This window comes from Lissotriton vulgaris, chromosome 5, assembly GCF_964263255.1.
Source record: "Lissotriton vulgaris chromosome 5, aLisVul1.2, whole genome shotgun sequence".
NCBI classification, from domain to species: domain Eukaryota; kingdom Metazoa; phylum Chordata; class Amphibia; order Caudata; family Salamandridae; genus Lissotriton; species Lissotriton vulgaris.
In genome coordinates, this window is record NC_141693.1 from 418599678 (window position 1) to 418618951 (window position 19274).

General features: G+C 51.8%; 1 protein-coding gene across 4 annotated transcripts in view; it reads left to right on the top strand.

The window, feature by feature from the left end:
* Positions 1–19274, top strand: part of MAPK8 (mitogen-activated protein kinase 8) — a 585436-nt gene that overhangs the window by 103389 nt on the left and 462773 nt on the right. For all 4 annotated transcript variants that reach the window (XM_086921791.1, XM_086921790.1, XM_086921789.1 and 1 more), the window contains exon 2: positions 19097–19249. The gene's annotated coding sequence lies outside the window, so the exon portion shown is untranslated. The remainder of the gene's footprint in view (positions 1–19096; positions 19250–19274) is intronic.

Below are 19274 nucleotides of genomic sequence, written 5' to 3' on the forward strand. Positions count from 1 at the left end.
GGGCCTGGATCCCGGGGGTGGTTTCATTGTGGGCGCCATTTTGGGTAGGGCTGTGATTGTAGAATCGGGCGCCATCTTGGAGCGTCCTCGCGCTCGCGCCAGGATTGGTGGGCTTACTTAAGGCGGACCTTTGTGTTGAATCGGCCTTGACAGACGCCTATTTCATCGCGCACACGCTGCTGCTGGCGCTGCTGTTGGCACTTTTGTCTTTTTAACTCTCCTGATTTTGTCAATTGTTTTTATTTTATTTGACTGCACTTCTCCCCTGTTTTTAGCAGGGTCTTGCCCCCGTCCTCATTCTGCACATAATTGGCTCCCTCACTGCCGTTTTGGCGGGCCTGGATCCCGGGGGTGGTTTCATTGTGGGCGCCATTTTGGGTAGGGCTGTGATTGTAGAATCGGGCGCCATCTTGGAGCGTCCTCGCGCTCGCGCCAGGATTGGTGGGCTTACTTAAGGCGGACCTTTGTGTTGAATCGGCCTTGACAGACGCCTATTTCATCGCGCACACGCTGCTGCTGGCGCTGCTGTTGGCGCTTTTGTCTTTTTAACTCTCCTGATTTTGTCAATTGTTTTTATTTTATTTGACTGCACTTCTCCCCTGTTTTTAGCAGGGTCTTGCCCCCGTCCTCATTCTGCACATAATTGGCTCCCTCACTGCCGTTTTGGCGGGCCTGGATCCCGGGGGTGGTTTCATTGTGGGCGCCATTTTGGGTAGGGCTGTGATTGTAGAATCGGGCGCCATCTTGGAGCGTCCTCGCGCTCGCGCCAGGATTGGTGGGCTTACTTAAGGCGGACCTTTGTGTTGAATCGGCCTTGACAGACGCCTATTTCATCGCGCACACGCTGCTGCTGGCGCTGCTGTTGGCGCTTTTGTCTTTTTAACTCTCCTGATTTTGTCAATTGTTTTTATTTTATTTGACTGCACTTCTCCCCTGTTTTTAGCAGGGTCTTGCCCCCGTCCTCATTCTGCACATAATTGGCTCCCTCACTGCCGTTTTGGCGGGCCTGGATCCCGGGGGTGGTTTCATTGTGGGCGCCATTTTGGGTAGGGCTGTGATTGTAGAATCGGGCGCCATCTTGGAGCGTCCTCGTGCTCGCGCCAGGATTGGTGGGCTTACTTAAAGCTCCCCTCTCCCGCGCAGCGGGACGCGCAGGGGAGGACGCCGTCGCTTAGCCGGAGTCGTGCCAGAGTCCTGCCCGTCTGCGCCCGTCAGCGTCCCAGAGGCTCACGAGGCGTAGGACCGGCTTGGTACGTGTCTGCGCTCTTTGCTAACTTGTGTGGATGAATATGCTACACTACTCGAGTCAGGAGCTCCGCTCTTGGCAATATACGAATGCTTCCTGTCGTACGGTATTTCCTGCGCGTCATAAAGGGAAGAGTCGTTGCCCGCAGTGTGGTTGGCGCCCGCAGAAACATCTGGCCTGTGTGCCGCGGAAGGAGATAGCTAGTATGAAACACCTGTTTCTACTGCTTAATACTAGATCTCTTGGTCGCCATGCTCTGGACATCTATGATCTGTTGGACACAGAAAAACCGCTGGTTCTGATGCTCACCGAGACTTGGCTCGGGGAGTCGTCCAACCCAGATATTGCGGCGGCTATCCCGCCTCATTATAACATCTTTAGGCAGGATAGACAGGAAGGGCGCGGAGGCGGGGTGGCACTGATAGTAAACAAAGTGGCCACCTGTTCCATCATTCCCGCGGATGCAATTAAGGGTTGTGAATCCCTTGCCTTTTCTATTGTTGTGTCTCCACACCAATCTATGAAAGGCCTTCTCGTGTATCGCCCTCCAGGGCCTACTGGTACTTTTTTTGAGGAGGAGCTTCAGTCGGTTACCTCGTCTTTGCTACTTACATCGGAGCATTGTATAGTTGTTGGTGACTTTAATGTCCATATGGACGACGATCTGGATGCCGACACGGTAAAAATGTTGGATGTCACAGCTCCTCTTGGTTTGGTCCCCTACCATGTTGGACCAACCCACGAGAAGGGTCACACCCTCGATCTGACTTTCTCTACAATTCCTATAGAGATGCATACCCCTAGTCAGGTGTTATGGTCGGAATCACAGGCTGGTCAAATTCTATATCCAGGAGGTAAGGAAATCCTCATGTCCCCCTCGACAGGTCTCCCAGGGATTTAGGGCACTCCATCGGGTTATCCCGGAATCACTGGCACAGGAATGTGCGGCCCACCCTTGCATTCTGACAGGGGATCTAGACGGGGATGCAGAGCGGCTGCAGGCGTGGCTCCTAGAGAGGCTTGATCACCTGGCTCCTGTGAGACCGCCTCGCAAGATGGATAAACGTGCTTCTGCTCCCTGGTTTACGGAAGTGCTGGCAGCTTCCCGTCGGCAGTGCAAAGTAGCCGAAAGAGCATGGCGCGCCAAATATGATCCGGCGGCCAAACTTGCTTATAGATCTTTAGTGAAAATGTACCATCGAGACATCCTTTCTGAGAAGGGCTATTTCGCTAGGAAAATTGAAGCTGCCTCCAATTCTAGTAAGGAGCTATTCGCCATTGTGCGGGAGTTCACGACTTCACGACTTCACGCGCCACGTCGAATCAGACTCCCCCTTCTGAGCCTTGGGTCAGGGCTATAGCGGACTTCTTTATTACCAAGATCCGTCTGATCCAGGACTCCTTTCCTGTGCAGGAGTCCGAGATGCCTTGCTCGGTGGAGGAAACCTCGGTCCTCCCGACCAGTGCTGGCCCTGTTCTAGCAGTTTTCCCTCCTCTCTCTACGGCCTCTTCGTTGGATTTGATGGCTTGTCTAAAATCTGGCTCGCCGCGGGATGCCTGCCCCGCCAAGTTTTTGGCGAAAATGGCGGCAGTCATCAATCCTTTTGTCAACCCCCTGCTGAATTGTTCTCTGGTTCAGGGTGTGGTCCCTCAGTCATGGAAGCAGGCGATGATCATCCCCCTGCTCAAAAAGCCTGGTCTGGATGTGGAGGTACTAGCGAACTATAGACCTATTTCGCTTCTGCCGGCCTTTGCAAAAATCATCGAAAAACATGTGCATAAGGTGCTCGCTGATTATCTGGAGTCCCATGACCTACTGCACCCCACTCAATCAGGTTTCCGCACCAATCTTAGTACCGAAACAGCTCTCCTGGAAGTTTCGGAGGCGATTAAGGAGGTGCTGGATTCAGGTGGCAGGGCGATGCTGGTGATGTTAGACCTGTCGGCGGCCTTTGACACCGTCCCCCACGAGGGTCTCCTCGCAAGACTTTTTGAGATCGGTCTTAGGGGGACGGTGCTCGACTGGTTTCGTTCTTTCTTGACGGGCCGTCGACAAATATGACGATACCCAGCTCCTCTTCACCTGTGAAAGGGGTGCGGACTTCAACGGAGAGAGGATCCGGGGTTGCCTTGAGGCTGTGTTCCAGTGGTTCCAACATAACAGCCTCAAGTGAAACTCGGATAAATCCGAGGTCCTCTTCTTCGGGTGCAGTGTAGATCCGGACTGGAAGGTATGGTGGCCGGAGAACATGTTTCCACCAGCAAGTTCTTCCCAGGTGGCGAAAAACCTTGGGATTAAGATCGACAATGGCCTCACACTGCGCTCCCAGATAATCGGCCTTACCGGCACGTGTTTTGGCCTGCTCCGGATGTTGCGTAAGTTTCTCCCTTTACTATCAGAGGAGCACAGGAAGGTCACGGTGCAGGCGATAATTGGTTCGCGTATTGACTATGCGAACATTCTCTACCTTGGCCTGCCGGAATATCTGCTTCAACGGCTACAGGTGGTCCAGAACTCGGCAGCACGGGCTATCTTTGGACTATCTCGCCGTGCGAGAGCCTCGGGCCTCCTGCAGGCACTGCACTGGCTTCCCATTCGGAAGCGGATAATCTTTAAGGCCTTGACGTTGGCGCATAAGGCGCTGCATACCACCTGAGCGAAATACCTTCAAAAAAGGATGGCTTTTTATCATCCTGCCAGGTCCTTGAGGTCAGGGTCCTTGTACCTTGCCAATGTTCCTCGTGTCAAAAGGGCACGCATTGGAGGCCGTTCCTTCAGATTGCTAGCCCCCCAGCTTTGGAACATGCTGCCAGTGGTGCTACGCAGCACGTCTAACCTACTGGCTTTTAGGAAAGGGCTTAAAACTTGGCTTTTCACCTCTTAGCTGCGCCCTGGGTTCGGTTTTTTCTCTCCTCTGTATCTTCTGTTATTTTATTTTCATTTCCCTCTTGTTGTGTTATGAAATAGGTGTGCAACCAAAGCGCCGTGACACTCTCTGAGTAGCCGTGCGCTATAAAAAAAACAGCATAACATAACATAACAACCCCCAGAAACATTTGCTCAACGCCACCACGATGGCCTCGGGCCACATTCTACTGGAACAGACGGGTGGTGGCCCCCTCAACCCTGAGGGATGCACTACCATTGGACACGCACCGGGGCCCCCCCCCCACTGGGTGGAAACCCATTGACTGTCGCTGGGTGCCTGCTTCCGACCAGGACGCGACTGCAGAGACACTTCGCCTAGTAACAGCTTGCTGGACCACGTAACGTATAATGTTTTGCTGCATGTATGAGTGAGGCTCCCTGCATGCTAGGGTGGTCTAGACCGGCACGCTCTTCCCGGGAAGGCAGTGGGCTTTCCCACAACACCTTTATTGACTTAATTCCACTGACTAAGTGCGCATAGCACAACCAGCCCCTTAGACTTACAATTTGGTTGCTCTCCTAGAGAGTATGGACGGGAGCACGTTTCGCTTCCGACCTTTTGACATTTTGAATGTTCACAATGTTCACTGGCTAGTAGTTCTTTTAGCCATGTTCCCCTCTCCCCCTATGGTCTTAACCGAAAAGATGTGCCAATTTTCTCTAATTGTAAGCAGGAATGTTTGCTCGATGACATGCGTGGGTAACACAGGGGGGCGGTGGTCGGCCCGGGAGGGAGATGCCATTAAGTACATGCAATGTCGACCTTTAAAGTTTGTACGTGGAATGTGAGGGGCATACATACACCGTCCCGACGTTACCAAATCTACTCGTACCTCAAGCGCCACCACATACAAATCGCCCTTTTGCAGGAAACACACCTTAGCGGCACTGAGACACCCACACTACGCCGCAGATGGTGCGGACAATTGTATGCTACAGGTTTCTCGTCTTATGCTAAATGGACATTGGTGTGGGTCAGGCCGGGCACCCCATGGACCACACTGGACGTACACATAGATCCCGGGGGGAGATATGTAGTATTCCATGGCAGACTAGACGGGAACCCACTGGTACTAGCATCAGTATATGCGCCCAACACAGGCTTGTCGGACTTCCTTACCCAACTGTCGCACACACTGGCCCCCTGGCATGGCGTCCCCAGGGTACTCGGTGGGGACTACAACAGCTCACTAGACCTAGCACTGGACCGCTCCCACCCTCCACCACCTAACTCACAGGCACACAACACTGTGAACACACTCCGGGCCTGGTCCACACCATGGGATCTCCATGACGCGTGGCGCACCCGCAACCCCCACTCCAGAGTCTATTCATATTACTCGGGAGCACACGCGCTACATGTGCGCCTAGATAGGTACATGGTCACCAGTGAGGTCCTGCCACATGTCATGGACACCACCTACATGGGCCGCACACACTCTGATCACAACCCGCATACATTGGAGCTCCTGTGGGAACAACCACGAGCCCGGATACCAACATGGAGGCTACAACCCGACCTGTTATTAGACAACCAATTTCGGGGCTCTATAAACGCACAAACCGCACAATATTTTGAGGATAACACCGGAACGGCATCGACACTTCAAATAGAGTGGGACGCATTCAATGTGGTCCTTAGGGGACAATGCCTAGGCACTCAGGCACATTCCCGACGACAACTGGAAGCTGACCTCAGACGTCTGGAATCACGCTTGCTACAAGCGGAACAGGCAGCAGCCGCAGGCGCGGACGCCCACTTACTGGAAATGCGGGCTGAACATGACAGATTGATTGCCAGGTTGAAAAACATGAATAACACGGCCCACTCAGCCCGCACACACCACACTGATGACAAACCTGGTAAGCTACTGGCCTGGTTGATACAACGTGAGGAGCGCGCCGCGCCTGTGACAGCGATACATCCCACAGTATGCCCAATAGTATACACCCAGACGAAAATCCACGAGGCCTTTGTGACACATTATGGGGCGCTCTACGAGTCCCGCCTCCTGACAGCACGACCCACCATAGATGCATACTTAGAAGACATTACACTACCGACCCTAACAGACGACCAACAAGACGACCTTGGGTCACCACTGACAGCAGACGAGCTACGTGAGGCCATTTTCGCCCTTTCGAACGGCAAGGCCCCCGGCCCCGATGGGCTACCAGCGGAATATTATAAAGCCTGTTCCGACATCCTGATCCCGGAGCTCCTCAGAGTATACGCAGCGGCAGTGGAGGACTCTGCCCTCCCCCTGACAATGAACGAGGCGACCTTAGTGTCCCTCCTTAAGCAGGGACGGGACGCCACGCTCTTAGTCTCGTATAGGCCCCTAGCGCTGCTAAACACGGATTATAAGATACTGGCGTTGACCCTGGCTCGTCGCCTGGCAGCCATGGTACCCGCCTTAGTACATGGGGACTAAATCGGCTTCGTGCCCACTAGATGCACCTCCCACAACATACGGAGACTCTTCAGGGTGCAAACGTATGCAACACGGGATTGGCCGAGATCGGGTTGCCTGATCCTAGACCTGGAGAAGGCATTCGACTCAGTTGAATGGCCCTACCTGCTGTCGGTGCTGCGCAAGTTCGAATTGGGGGATGATTACATTGAACTAGTTGGACTGTTGTACAGACACCCGGTGGTAAGAGTTCGCACGGGCAAACTACTATCCGATGCCATCAGGGTTCGACGCGGCACCAGACAGGGCTGCCCACTGTCCCCATTGCTCTTCTCGCTTGCGATAGAACCGCTCGCCCAGATATTACGCAACAAGGGCGCACACTGGGGCATCCCACTAGCAGACGGCGTACACGTGGTCTCGCTATATGCAGTCGATTTATTCTTGTATGTTAGGGACCTCATATGCATACCGCCGGAACTCTCAGATATCTTCTGAACCTTCGAGGCCATGTCCGGCCTCAAAGTGAACTGGGCCAAATCCGGGGCGTACTCCTTCCATCCCGACATTCCAGACCCTGACGTTAGGATCAACAACGAACAGCTGCCATGGTATCCAACCACATTTAGGTACCTGGGAATATATATTTACAGAACACCCCCGTATGTCCTGGTTGGTAACCTGACACGCGCCGTAACATCCATAAGATCCCAAATTGCCTTCTGGAAGACCCTACCGCTTAATGTCCCTGCCAGAGTAACATTGACGAAAATGATCGTCCTACCCAGACTTCTGTACTACTTCGCAAACATCCCATATACGTGCAAGCCCGCACCTTCAGAGACCTGGCATCCATGCTCAGGGATCTGATATGGAACGCTGGGAGACCCAGGGTAGCCCTTCAGAAACTATATGCACCGGTCAATGATGGCGGCCTCGCAGTACCAAATTTAGAATTATATTACCTAGCTGCACAGCTACAGTGGGTGACCGCCTGGCTTGCGGGAAAGAACCTGGAGGAAACGGCCACGGCAACGGACGTGCTGACCTCCGCACAAGTACATGCCTTATTCCACCCCCTGGCTCGCTCGAGGAGACCGTCACAGCCACATGTACAGGTTGCAGTGCGTTGCTACACTAGGAGCTTGCGGCTCACGAAACACACCAAGCCATATGCCCCAGCACTCCCACTCCTAGGCACCCCAAAGACCACTTCCATCGTCCATCGTCATGGAAGCGGCGCTAGAACACTGGACACGCACAGGAGTGGACACCATGGCGGATCTATACGCAGAGGGCACCTTGATACCTTTCGAGACACTATCCACTGACACGGGCCTCCCGGCAGGACAATTCCTACAGCACGCCTCAATTATCATGGCATACACGCAACGGTGGGGCAACATCACTGAGGAACCACCCACGCATCAACTGATTCAACATCTGCATGTCATGGGGAACGGCACACATGTTGTACACTGGCTGACACAGGCGCTCCTGTCACACACGCACCATACTCTGCAGCCACTGCGCACCAAATGGGCACTTGACAGGGGGCGGGACTGGACGGACAAGGAGTGGGCAATGATACTTATGGGCCCCAGTAACATCCCCCGCAACGCAAGATTCAAACTGATTCAATTCTACATTCTACATAGGGCGTACCTTTCACCTGACAAAATTAACCAATACTTCCCGGGAACTGCGGCTAGCTGCCCTAGATGTGCCCTGATGGGAGCGGACTTGTTACACATGCTGTGGCAATGCCCACAGATCCAGACATACTGGCAGACTGTGCTACAGATTTTAGAAAACTGCACAGCCATGCCGATACGCACACATGGGAGGCAGGCCTCCTAGGCCTATACCAGCGGACCAAACAAAATAAAGTACCCTCTCGCTTTTGAGACCTCGGCCTCCTTACAGTCAAAAGGCTGATCACGAAACACTGGAAACGAGCCACTCCACCCCTAGCAGAGCACTGGAGCACCTCCCTAGACAATTGGGCGAAGGGGGAAAGCACCACCCTACATAGTGAGGAAACAGCGGGACTGAGACAATACCCGATCGCGACACTATGGGATACGACGCTCAGCTCATTTCACAGGGAATGGCAACTAGTAAGACACCCCCAAAACGATTCCCCCTCTAGGGGAGACCAGGAGACACGGGGCGGAGAGGAGGACACATAGGCTATAACTTCGTCAACACCGGCAGAACCGCACATGATCACCCACGGAAAGGCTCCGGGCCCGGACGGTTACACGTCACTTTTTTATAAAACATTCTGCCCCGCGCTGGCGCCTATCCTTACACGCCCAACACTGTCCACTCACCTAGCGCCCACCCCTCGCCGACCCGCTACCCTCCCTGACACAGGACCCGCACCCACGACCATGCCTTGATAATATCCACGAGCCCCCTAAACATCGACGCACCTTCCACGCAACGCACTCACACACCACACTCTCGGAATCAATGACCGCAACTTCCCCTTTCCCTGAATTCCCTAGTTCTTTATCCCCTCCACTGTTTATCTTGCTATGTTCTCTCTTTTGCCACGCCAACATGGATGGGATGTATGCAATGCACTACTAACGTGATGTATGAAGCAATGCAATGCTATGTAATGCACTGTGCCCCGCAACCATGACAGACATCCCCAGGATGTGAAGAAAAGTAAGATGTATCTTACAAGTGTTCTTATCTCCTGTGTATTTCAATAAAGGATATTTAAATACAAGTAGTGAGTGAAACGGCTGCCACAGGTCATTAAACTGCTCCACCTCTCCCGCCATCATGAGCGACAACTTCTCCATCCCCAGGACATGCCACAATCTATGCAGCCAGCCCGTAGTGGAGGGGAGTGTGGTGGTGCGCCAGTGAATGAGTATATTTTGAACTGCAGAGCTCAGCGCTATCGCAATCAGCCTACCCCTACAAGACTTTAGAGGGTACATCAGCCCGTTGGGCAAGCCCAACAGTACATACGCAGGGAAGCGAGGCAGTTCAATGTCGAAGTGTGAATCAATCTCGTCTAAGACTTCTCTCCAATAGGGGCACAGTAGGGGGCAGTCCCATAAAACATGTGCCTATCTGCCCACAAGCCCGCCAGCAAGTGTTCTCGATGTTAAGATTCATTTCATGCAATCTCTCTGGTGTGTAATACCAATATGTGGATACCTTAGTGAACGTTTCAGTAAGTCCTGTGTGGTACGCGGAGTGTCGTGCTCGGTAGGAAATGTGGTCCCACTCTGTGTGACTTAAGGCACTCCCCAGCTCACGTTCCCAGCGTTCCCTACCCGGGTTATAAAGATGAGAGGGGGAAGGCTGCAAGAACTTATATAGATCCGAAATGAGTTTCGTGTCTGAGGTGCGTGTCACAAGCCACTTCTCATAAGGCAGGAGCCTCCTGTTCGCCGATTCGCGCACCTGCGGCTGCATATACCGCATTTTTTCCGTCTCGGTCAATTGATATTCTCGCCTGAAATCTTGAAACGGGATGACGCCGTCCGGGGTATACATGTGAAACAGCGTTCTGCATCCTGCAGTCCACCAGTGCGCGAAAGCCCCAGGTTCCATCCCGGGATGAAAATCCGGGTTCTCAATCAATGGCGTAAACGGCGAGGGGAAGGTAGTGAGATCATGCACAACATTAGCGGCGTCCCACACTCTCATCGGGACTCGCTTGATAAAAGACGCGTACAGGTTGGGGGGACGATGAGCCCTACGCAAGAAGGGCACCTCCTGTAGAGTCCGGCCCGCGACCGCTTGGTCTTGAAAAAGCCAGTGCTTATCTGACTCCCACCTGCTCCACTCCACCAGATAGTGCAGTTGTGCCGCCTGGAAATACTTGCGTAAGTCCGGTATGCCCAGTCCCCCAGCCTCAGGGGCCAGTGTGGACAGGGCCCTCTTGAGCCTGGGTTTGCGACCCTGCCAGATGAAGCGTGCAAGGTCCGCTTGAGTCTGTTGGATCCATCCTTTCGGGGGCTGGAGTGGCAGAGCCCGGAACAGGTATAGCACCTGTGGCAGGATGGTCATCTTCACTGCGGCTATTCTGCCTAGCCAAGACCGTGTGCCTCTGTTCCAACGATTACGTTCCTCCTTAATTTTCTTTCCCAAGGCTGCATAGTCGGCGGTCACCATAGCGGGTAGGGTGGGTGCCAGTAATATGCCCAGGTATGGCACCAGGACTTTAGACCAGTGCATGGGGAAGAGGACCTGCAAGTCGGTTCTTGTGGCAGCAGTCAACGAAACGTCGAGGGCCGCCGACTTCCCCATATTCATTTTGAAGCCTGCGACAGCAGCAAAATTCTCTAGCTCAGCGACACATGCTGGGAGTGCCCTCCTTGGATCAGCTAGTGTCAATATAATGTCGTCTGCGTAGAGGCTAATGGTGTGCGTATACCTCTCCATCCGTATTACGGTCGCATTCGGGTTTTGGTGTATCCTTTGGGCAAGGGGCTCCATATAGAGTGCGAAGAGCAGCGCGGACAATGGGCACCCCTGCCTGGTGCCCCTCTCTATCGCAAACCTCTGAGAGCTGCAGCCATTCACCCGCACCACCGCAGACGGAAATCTGTAGCAGTTGAATACCAGAGTGTGAAATTTCTCCCCTATGCCCACCTTCGATAGGACCCTCTCCAAATAAGGCCAATGTACCCGGTCGAAGGCCTTCTCTGCATCGACAGCCAGCAGCATTCTCTCCCCGGGGATCCGGGAGGCCTTCTCTAGGATATGAACCACTCTCTTGGTATTGTCCACAGTTTGCCTCCCGGGGACAAACCCCGCCTGATCTGGGTCCACCAGCCCCGGCAGATGAAGTGCCAGACGGGCCGCCAGGATCCCAGTGTACAATTTGAGGTAGATGTTCAAAAAGGAGATCTGTGTGTATGAGCTGCCTTGAGTCTGGTCCTTCCCTGGTTTGGGGATGACCGACACCTTTGCTTGGAGTAGATCGGAGGGATAGCTCCAGGGGCGGAGAATGAATTAAATAGGCGTGTAAGGATAGGCGCCAGCGCGGGGCAGAATGTTTTATAAAAAAGTGACGTGTAACCGTCCGGGCCCGGAGCCTTTCCGTGTTTGAGTTTGGAAATGGCTGTAATCACTTCCTCAACTCGAATGTCTCTTTCTAGGTGCTCCGCTTGTTCTGGATTGAGGGAGGGAAGGTCAACCGAGTCCAGATAATCTGCCTGCGCCGATGGGGGCTCGCTCGCGTATAGTTTTGCGTAGAAACGACGGAAACCCTCCGCTATCTGGCTATCCTCCGTACCTGTCTCCCCAGCGGAGATTGATAGCTCCTTCAACAAGTGTCTTTGATGTGCCACCCGGAGCTTGTTCGCCAAAAGCCGGCCGCACTTATCGCCGCCCGTGTAATACACGTGTTTCAAGCGTAACGCAGCATATTCCGCTCTGTCCATATCTAAAGCTGACAGGAGTTTCCTCGCTGCCTTAAGTTGCTTCCAGATTCTGGGGGCTCCCGTTCTCTGATGTACCTGTTCCAGCTCACTCACCTTACGGGTGAGTTCGTCCCGCTTTTGCTGCCGCTCTATTCTCCGCTGATGAAATAGCAATGAATTCCCCCCGGAGCACCGCTTTCAGTGCTGCCCACTGTGTCGCCGGGGTGGTGTCAGCATTATCATTGTGCGTCTGATAATCACGAACCGAGTCCTGTATGTGCTTCACCACCATCTTCTTATGCAGAAGAGTATCCCTGAGGCTCCAGACCCCGCGCGAGGAGGACATCGGTGGTAGTCGGAATGTGCCCATGACAGGGGCGTGGTCCGACAGTGAGAGAATCCTTATTTCGGAGGCTATGGCTAGGTCACAGACAGGCCCCGTGACCAGAAGGTGGTCCAGTCTTGCATAGGTCTTATGTGCGTGTGAGTAACAGGAGTAGTTTCAGGTGGTGGGATGGAAGCGGCGCCAGAGGTCGTGGAGATCCAGTTCTTCCAGTTGGGGGAGATTTCGCAGATAGACAGATCCCGTCTGCGGGATTCTCTGTGCCGATCTATCCAAGGACGAGTCGAAGACCATGTTCAGGTCCCCCCCTATGATTATGTGCCTATCTGGGGTGGCAGTGATGTCCACTATGGCAGAGTTAAGAAATCGTTCCTGATGTTCGTTGGGGCTGTATATCGACCCAATGGTAAACACCAGACCTCCCGACTTAACTCTATATGCTAGGAGCCTCCCTTTCTGTTCTGCAAATTTATGTAGGACCTCCCCTTTAAATGTTCTGGAAACTTGGATTGCTACCCCGGCTGTCTTGGTAGCGTTGGAGGAGAAAAATTGCGTTGGGAATTTGTGAGACCGCATCCTCTGACAATCTCGGGTTAGGAGGAGGGTCTCTTGCAATAGACAGATATCTGCTTGTGTGTTTTCTAGCAAGGACAGCACTGCTCTCCTCTTAACAGGGTTATTCAACCCTTTCAAATTAAGGGTGACGACCTTAAGGGCTGTCATTGATGTGGGTAAAAGCATAGCTCAAGCAGTGAATCACGGCCCTGGAGGGGCGGCTCTGGTGCAGGTAGTGTGTAGGAGCACTGTAAGGCCAGAGTGAATGCATCAAAAGTACTGGACGGTCCCTGTCCCTTCCCCCCCCCCCCAACTCCCCTTGAACTTCACTCGAACTGCCCTTCCCCTTCCACCCCCTCCCCTTCTGCCCCCCCCACAGTCCCCTCATGCAAACAACCAGCCTCCCTCCTCCCCCTCTCCTCTTTCCCTTCCGCATTCCACTGGAGCCCCAACAATTTTTAGTCCCAGTCATGCCCCAAGTGGGCAAGTCTGTGGAATTTACCAAAGTGGACGTCCGGCCACTTACTCCTCCCCATGGCCCCCCTCCTCCCAGGACCCCAAACCTGCAACATCAGTAAGGCTGCGTTGTTATGCTGTCAGCGCCGCGTCACTATTGGAAGCAGTGTCTCTGGCCACTTCGGAAACGGCATTCGCCATGCTGGCTCTAATGGTGGGTGAGTCCGGTCTCCCGGGAGTGGTAGGCGCTCGTCTCCTCGAAACCCTCCGCCAACTGTCTCTAGGGCCGCGTCTCTGGCTTGGCGTAGTTGTTTCTTCCTCCTCTGCTGTGATTCCCAGAACTTCGCACGTCTCTTGCAGCGATCCCAATTGGTGCATCGTGCCATTCCACCTGAAAATGCGGCAGAAGGGGTGTCCCCAGGCATAGGGCCTTTTTTATGCTCTTTCAAAAAGTCAGTTGCAATCTTAAACGATTTCCGCTTCTGGAGGGTGATAGCGGACAAGTCTTGATACAGGGCCACAGAGTGACCGCGAAAAGTGAATGAAGGTTGCTTCCGTGCCTCAGCCATAATGCGTTCTTTCAACGGAAAGTCTGGGAGGAATGCCAAAATGTCCGGGGGTGGCGCCGATGCACGTCGTGGTGGTCCTACCCTATGCTCCCTATCAATCCGGACTGGGAACTCCGCTGGTTCGCCCAAGATTGCCCTGAACAGGTCTCGTAAGTAGCCAGCCACATCTGTGCCCTCTTCTGTAGATGGAATTCCCCGGACCCGAATGTTATTTCGCCGTGACCTGTTTTCAAGGTCCTCGTTGTGCGTTTGGAGATCCAGATGCTGGTCCCTCAGGCGCAACACCTCCTGCTGCAGCTGCACAATGTCCTCGTCGAGCCGGTGATTCGTACTCTCCACTGTGGCCACTCGCTCTCCCAAGTCGTCTACCTCTCTGCGCACCTCCCTTACTTCTCCCGCCACTTCCTGCTTCAGCGTCTGAAAATCGTCTCTGAGGGTGCTAAACAGAGATTCCAGGAAGGATCTAGTGACAGGCGGTTCCCCTCCGCTCGTGTCCTGCAATCCTCCGGCGGAGCTTGGTGACGGTTGTCCCCTGTCTCCTCTTTGCTGAGTCCTGTTAAGCATTTCTGGGAGAGTGCGGTCCCCTCTTTTGGTACCTTTGTTGGTCGCCATCTTGGAACGAGTACAGGCCAGGTCGTTCCGTCCCCTCGGTTCGTCACTCCGGGCTTTATAGATGTCCTCTTGGGCTGATTGGTGGACCTTCGCCCAGTATCAACAGCAGCCTCGGGTATGTGCGGGAAATTCGCCTCCAGCGCCTTCGCACTAGGCCTCAGCCGCAGGCGCGATTACGGACACGGTACACCACTCGCCCGTCTGTTGGGCCCCGCTGGTCTCCGGTCGTGGCAGACTCCGCTAGGCACTCCGCTTCATGACAAGTAGGAGGGATCGGTTCGCTCTGACGAGTCTCCGTTCGAGCTCCTGCCTGTGGGGCCGCAAATGCGATCCTCGATGCCGCCGCCGCGCTCGTCGTTACTGCTAGACCTTGACTGGCCCTGGACGGGGTCTGCGCGGTGGGGCCTTCTGGTCCGTCCCGGAACTCCTCGGGTGTGTCCGCTGGTGGAAGCCTCTCGAGCTGCCCTTCTCGTCGGCTACTCCGATGCAGCAGTGCTTGGCGCCACGAGAGTAGCAGCCAATGGCCGGTTAGCTTGTGCCGATCCTTGCTTCGGAACCTCTAGGTCGAATGGAGCCCCCGCTGCGTCTTCTGCCCGCCTTCCAGTCCGGAGGGGCTCCAGGGGGACCCGGCTCCCAAGACCAAGGGCGGAGCTCCGGGCGATTGCTCCGTCTGCTTCGGCTCACTTCCAGCGAACGCCTGGTCGACTAGGCCGAAGCCACGGCCTCGAGTGCCGCACACAGCAGCACCACTAGAGCAGGCCCACTCGTCGGGTCTCTGGCTGTTGTTCAAGGCAGTTCGGGCGCTGTGAGGTCACTCCTTCCCCCGACTGCGCACACCGGGCCGAAAATTGGCGCGGCGTGTGGCTGTACATATCGCCTTCCAACGTGCTTCGGGGGCCGGCCTCCTTCTTCTCTGGCTCTGGTCCTAACCTCCGATGCCGTCCGACTGACTGTCCTGAGGCCGATTTGAGGCCAGTTCCGGGCCAAAGTCTTTGCTCCGGGTTACGCCACCTCTCCCTGCGCCGCTGAGCTCCAGAGAGGGGAGAAAAAGCTATATTTCAAGGCTTGGGCCTAGTCGGATCGGGGAGCTGCGAGAAGAAGCATCCTCTCACTCCGCCATCTTGTCCACGCCCCTCGTGGCACTCACTTTTGTGCACAGGGGCGACTGGGTTCATTAAATCCATCATAATAGATTGTTTAAATTTGGATAAGGAACAGAGAATTTTGTGGCACTCGTGTACCTCTATAGAGCTGACCCAGCTCAGTGATTTTTGTCCCTAGATAGGCCAGACTGTATTAAGCATTTCAGCAAGAGGCAATTGAAGGTTTTGCAACTTAATAAAGAATGATTATATACCTGGTATTGGCTCCCACAGGTCCTATGTTTCTGCATAACACTCATTGACACCCAATGAGGGGCTAAGGCAGTACCTGTCAATTACACACAACATCCAACATCGCTTTGTCCTAACACAGCTAAGTCAGGGCACAGCACATGTACTGATGGCATTCTCAACAAGCATTTGCAATGCAATCAGTCTCACCTTTGGTACCTTGTATGTATTTGGTTATGCAGCACATTAGCCTGGGTGCTGAAACATCTACTTTTCTTTAACATGGAGGCAAAGTAAGCACCAACCTGCATCACACACCAGGAATGGGAACACATGGAGAGAAATATTGCCTTTCAGTGGGAAATGGTAGAGTCCAAAGCTCTGTTTTTAATATAAAATCAGGGCTTTCGGTGGTCATATCTCTGAAAATACAAGATTTGAAAAAATATTATTGTCTATGGGTGCTCATGGAAGACTATTTCTGTGGACTGGAATCTATAGAATGCTAAAGTGATTCTGGTATTTGACTGACCTCTGTCGGACGTTTTCTATCAAGACCGTTAAATAGAGGCAGTTGAACAGAAAAAAGTCCCTAAGTGGAAGCAGACAAGTCCTAGGGTTGATCTCTACAACCCACAAAGTACATACACATATAAGTATATACTAAAGTATGCTCGACCTAAAAATGAAGCAATGCCTAGAAGTGGCCGTAAAATGCCCTTGTGACAGGAGATAATCCCAATACATCTTGAACTTTATTTTATTTTGTAGTTTTTGTACTGATACTAGGACATTTTAATCCTAAACCATTATTTCTAGCAAATAACGTCAGGAAGCATCATGAAGCTTGCTTGTTTCTATGTTCCTTGGAGGCCTCAAATACATGTTCTAGAGTTGCCTCTTTTATATAGAGGACCATCCATATTAGGAAATACAGGAATCTTGTGTAATAAATTTCTCCTGCTTGAGTGATTTATGAATTTATATAGCCTTAGTGCTCAATGTTGACATTTGCATAAATTGGGACAATTTGCACAATAAGCACCGCTTTGGACTCTAGTACCGTGCACTTTATGGCTGCCCTTCGAGAATCAGTTAGGCATGCAATAATCTCAGCTGTGTGACCCTGTGTTGGTCTTTCTGAATAATTTCTTTGCACCTTTGTTATTTTGTAACGTATGCATCATCATTGTTCTAAAGTGAACTATCTTTTAGATTATATTAGCATATTGTGTTTTATCCACAGTTACTTTTCTTACATGTTTAACAGCTGCTATATTTATTTACACATTGGTTGTACATCACCTGAGTGAAATTCACCAGCTTAGTAGTTGTGAAGTATTATGCACCTGATATTTCTTGGTGTTTTAATGTGTTTTCCTCTTGATCTTGTTACATATATTCATTGCTTGATTGTTCTATTTATCGATACAAGTATTTGTCTTTTACGGCCTTTCTCTTTTGTCCGAATTAAAATGGACTTGACCTGTAGTTACAGATAAATAACATTTCTCTTCTTTTTTGACAAAGTGTTAGTGCTTTTTAGCTTAATTTAGGAGTTTGTAGAGTGTCTCTGTTCACTAACTTTCAATCCTATTTCTGTGGGACATAATCTGCGTACTCCCCTGCCACTCTGCTGACTCTACTGGACATAAAAAGACCCTTTTTTGTGCTGTTCAAACTGTTAGTCTTTTTTTGTAAGCTACACTGAACAAAATGTTCCCCTATTGGCAATTATGCTGGGAGTTTTCACCCCAGTAGTCTCATCTCGAGTATTCCTTCTGCGGAATGCCCCCGGATGAGGCGGAACTGCAGCACAGAAAAGAGTTTTGACACATCCAAAAAAGAGCGTTTTGACAGACTACGGGACAAAGAGTACAAAAATAAAACTCTGACAAAAGCAGAGCAGAAATGCTCTACCAAAATCACAGAAGAACTCATTTTTAAAAAGACCCAGTGATTTAACCTTCAGCTAACACTCCGAGACTTATTACAGGATATAACGCATATCACACGAAGCTACCCAAAATCCTGTATAAACACTGGCCGATAGTACGTAGCGATCCTACGTTAGGATCTTCTTGCACCAAACTACCCCAACTAATGTTCAGAAGGGCTAAATCTATGAGGCAAGAGTTGGTGTCCAATACGCCTCACAAAGAAAAGAGCACCATCTGGCTGAAAAGCACTAATGGCTTTCACAGATGCACCAGGTGCAAATCCTGCAGGCATGGTATAAACACCAGCAAAATAAAACTGCCTCTCAGAAAAACTCCACTCGAGATAAGGGAAAATTTCACCTGCAAGACAGAATTTGCAGTTTATGTCCTGCAATGCACATGTGACAAAAATATGTAGGAAGTACGATACATCTGGTCCATGTGAGGATACTACAACATCTGCGTGCGATCAGTAATGACGATCCCGCATATCCAGTAGCATGCCAAATTAACACACACCACGGCAGCAGGGCAGAAGATCTGAAATATTTTGTCATTGACAGTGTGAAGAAAAATGGCAGGGGTGGTAACGGACAGCTAGCCCTCAGGAGACTAGAATCTGGGTACATCATCCTACTAGACTCCAAGACACCCAACGGTCTAAATGCAGATGACGCAATGAGTGTACACATCTAAAAAACCCAGACAGCACACATAAGCAGCACCTAACTATATGTAACGCCTCCCGATTTCCTTGACCCACTCCCCCATACATCCAATCCACGTGCTTTCATAACCTTTTTTTATTTTTACATCACTTGCTTGGTAATCCAACTAACACCTAACACCTCCCCATTCCTAGTCACCCAACCTACGCTTTCCAGTGCCCACCCATTACAGGTCTTTACCCCATACCTTCCCAGGAAACATCTACAGCAAACCAACCCTACTCATGGTCAAACCTTGTAACACACGACCACTTGGGCAACACTGGAGACACCTATCCCGTTAGGCTTAAAGTAAAAATTTGAGCACGGTCAAGTGTTTAAGGGCAACATGATGAGCCACACTGAAGTGACCTCGATAGCCTTTCTTTGCCATATCATAGCCGCCAAAATGGTAAATATGCAGTAAACATATGGGCATGATGCTTTTTAACAGTTGCTATCGTCCCATGGAAAGCCCTCTAATCATCTCAAATAAAGCTGTTTGTACAATTGTCATTCCAGCTATGATGTTCAGTGAGCTTAAAAGTGTTGTAAAACACCCTCCTGATCTGTTTTTCCTTCGTCTCCTAAGGGTTTGTACGAAGACCTGAATGATCCAAAAGCTCTGCATCATTGGCTTGAAGAACCAAAGAAAATAACCTAGAGCCATTTCCAAGGGTCCGATATCTGGACAGCTGTTTGTAATTCGATGGTCCGGCTGTTTGGAAGACTTCATCTAGAAAGGGTAATCTTCTAAAAGCATAAATTAT